The following is a 3,963-nucleotide window of genomic DNA, read 5'->3' as shown; positions in this document are numbered from 1 at the left end:
AGAAAGTGTGCCAGACACTAAATTCTGGCTGGTGGCAGCGTACCAGATTTAAGCTAGTAATTAAGCTTAAAAGTGTTCATGGAGGTCCCCACTTTTTGTACCCTAAAGTTCAAAGTGGGGGAAAAACCTTGATATTCAGTCTTTAGAAATTATTTACAAGCATTGAGCTTAATCTTTTTGGTAACGAAAGTTAATTTTATCAGGGATTAGCTGCCTCCCAACCAAATAAAAATCCAAAACAAAGCCACTGGAGGTGTAGTAGTAAATTAAATGAATCTCTTGCTTTCCCCTTATTCTATAAGCACAACTAAACGGGACGCAAGTCACTTCACTATTTGACAAAGGCAGGTAATCTGACTAAACCTAAATGGTTTCTTGTCATTCAAACACAATATAAATCTCAAGTTAAATAGCCAACAAAATTTGACATGGGTCTACATTTACTCACTTATTTTTGATTAAGTCAAAAGACATCTGCAACAGTGCTAGTGGTAGCAGAAGTTAGGTATACTATCCGGGAGCTCAGTTCTGGAATTCTAACTCTGATAGTAACTCTCCCTCTCTGAACTAGAGTGAGGAGTTGTCAGCTGGTTTGTGTTTGTGTCCTATCAGTCTGCTGTCCAGCTCTCTGCAGATAGTTATCTTAGCAGACTTTGATAATATTACCCAGTGTTGTGTGCGGAAGGCTGGAGTGTCGTTGCCTGAGTAATACTGTTCAGGTTGCCCACTGCTTTTGTCCTTGGAGCAGATAAGGCAGCCCGCTCGTTCAGCAGACTGTGATGTTACTCATAAAGTAAGACGACAGGCACAGTTCAGTGACAAAGGCACTTGGCCAGTTTTATTGCCAACAAAAGACAGTCCCAGTACCCTGCCTCCTTGGTTATAGTGCGCTAAAACACAAGTGCCCTGTGACAAGGAATGGTTCAGTCAGCAACAAGAATTTCTTCTATTCCCTCACTGAACAAACAAACAAGGCAAAGTACCCTGATGTTTATAGGCTAAAACAGACAACTAAAATATACAACTTACATATTTCATAACATCTGTTTGTTAGTTCCCCTTGTTCCTGATGATTGGAACAAAACATTCCTATTCATTATTTTGTCAAACTATCTTATCTTGTACTAGATTGGGGTGCATCTGTATTAGATTAAATATATTTACATAGATATCTGGTGCCTAGTACACTAGCAACAACTTTGCCATGTTCATGTACTGAACAGTGAACTTGTAAACATCTGCTTTAATACATGGCCTGACTTTGGTTCACAGCCTCTGGTTCAGGACTCAAATCTTACACCAGGCCCGATGCTCCAGGCTCTTTCTATCTCTGCTCCATAAGTCACCTGGGGCCACTTTGCACAAAGCCACAACCATGATTCTGTAACCAGTTAGAACCACAGTAATCTTAACTGATCTCAAAACATTTTTTCTTGTAGGTTTTTTTTATGAAGGTTTTTGCATCCTCATCTTGTACTGTACTCTGCCTGTTTGTGTCTTTTTTTTTTTTTTTTTTAATGAGTGCATGCAGGGCAGCTAACCCTATGTGCCACCTGCAGTAGCTCCTTGAGTAATTTTTTAGGATTACTCCCTTCCGCCTCGGTTTATAGGATTTTTTTAATGCAGATCCCATAATCCTGAAACAGGGATTACAGCGGCTAATTTCCATTATGGAAACCTGCTTATCAGTACAGTTGCTGCATCCTGCCGTTTCTGTAACTTGCTGCTTAACAGCCTGGGAATGTAGTTGTGTAGAAATGGGAACAGCATAGAGCTCTTGGAGCTAGTACCAGAAAAGCAGGCAGAGGCAAATAGAGATTTTGCCTGTATTACTGAATTTAAACAGTGTGAAGATTGGACTATGACCCAGGCCAAGCTCTGCTCGGTGGGACAACATTGTTGCTACCTGATCTAGCAATGACAAATTGAAACACCTGTGATTGAACAAACTTGCTTTTGATTCTTAGGCCTGGTCTACACTAACGGGGTTAGGTCGAATTTAGCTGCGTTGTCAATTTAAAAATGAATGCGTCCACACAACCAACCTCATTCCATCGACCTAAAGGACTCTTAAAATAGACTTCTGTACTCCTACCCGGCGAGGGGAGTAGCACTAAAATCTACTTTGCTGGGTCAAATTTGGGGTAGTGAAGATGCAAATCGATGGTTTTGGCCTCCAGGAGCTATCCCAGAGTATTCCATTGTGACCTCACTAGCTAGGTACATAGGAAAAGCTCCAGGAACTTTTGAATTTCATTTCCTGTATAGTCAGCATTGCAAACTCAGCAGCACAGGTGACCATACAGTCCCCCCAGAATTGTAGAATGTTTCTATGCTCCCCCATCAGCTCTGTCCCTGAGGTTATCGCAGATTAAAAGGTGAAAAAAATGCACTCACAATTATATGTTTTCCGAGCTCATGCAGTCCTCCCGCATTGATAGGACACAGCTTAATGCATGGAGGCATTCAGTGGCGGAGGCCAGGAAAGGGCGTGATGAAGTATCTGTTGTGGGAGCAGACGGACATGATGATGAAGCATCTGTTGGAGCTGCAAGAGCACAGACCCTTGCTGCCTCCAATATATAACCGCCTACCCTCATCCTCGTGTTCCACAGCCTCCTCACCCAGATGCCCAAGAATGTGGGGTGGAGAAGGGAGAGGCAGGCTCTGGGTACCCAGCCACTCCACTGCAGAGGATGTCCAAAGCAACAGAAGGCTGTCATTCAAACAATTTGATTTTTAGTGTGGCTACAATAAGCAATGTGGTCTTGTCCTTCCCTCCTCCCCCACCCCACCCAGGTTACCTTGTCCGTTATCTCCTTTTTTTTTTTTAATTAAGAAAGAAAGAATGCATGGTTTCAAAATAATAGTTACTTTATTTCAAAGGGGGGAGGGTGGTTGGCTTACAGGGAATTAAAATCAGCACGGAGGTGGGTTAGCATCAAGGAGAAACGCACACAATTGTCACACCGAAGCCTGGCCAGTCATGAAACTGGTTTTCAAAGCCTCTCTGATGCACAGCTGTGCCAGTATTTCAGATGTGGGGGAGGCGGGAATGCATAATTAACTATAAATTGTGAAAATTGGACCAAAAAGATGCATTAAAGTGCAATTATGCTACTTGCATGCCATTGATGAGACACAAGCGATTACAAAATCTTGCTATCTTTCTTGTAATACCTACCCAGTTCTGGGATAAATAGAGGCCTTAATATTGGGGAAAGAGGACCTGGAATAAATTCCCATTGTACATAATGTACCTCTGATGGTAGATAGGGCTTGAATGTATCATTCTCTTGTGGTCTGGGAACAAATTATGCTATTTTCTCTATTATTGCATAATACACAGGGCCGGTGCCACCATTTAGGTGACCTAGGCGGTCGCCTAGGGCACTAGGATTTGGGGGGGCGCCATTTTCTTTGGCAGCAACTGCGGCGACCGGATCTTCAGCTGCCCCAGTCGCCGCCGGCATTTAGCACCCTGAGCGTGCCATGGCTACTTCACTTCTTCTGCCTCCCAGGCTTGCAGCGCCAATCAGCTTAGGCGTCGCAAGCCTGAGAGGCAGGAGAAGTGAAGCAGCGACGGCATGCTTGGGGTGCTTGTGTGCGGAGCAGGGGTGAGCTGGGGTGGGGGGGCGCCCCGGGGGGGGCGCCTCAGGGCAGAAGGGGAGGAGTTGCCGTGGGGGGGCCTCAGGGCAGGGGCTCGGGGACAGGGGAGGGCTCAAGGTGGAAGTTTCGCCTAGGGCACGAAACATCCTTGCACTGGCCCTGATAATACATGGCTATGTCTACATGGCTATGTCTCAAATTGCTGACTTCAGTCTCCACATGGAATCTTTATTTGTTTTCCTCTTCTATCTCAGATTTGCCAGGGCTATTTCCTTGAGACAGCTATTGGTCTCTGGGATAGGGTATCATCATCAGTCTTTTCCAGGATATTGGCTTTCTATAGGCGGTGTCAAT

This window comes from Gopherus flavomarginatus, chromosome 1, assembly GCF_025201925.1.
Source record: "Gopherus flavomarginatus isolate rGopFla2 chromosome 1, rGopFla2.mat.asm, whole genome shotgun sequence".
Lineage (NCBI taxonomy): Eukaryota > Metazoa > Chordata > Testudines > Testudinidae > Gopherus > Gopherus flavomarginatus.
Note: the sequence above shows the minus strand (reverse complement) of the source record.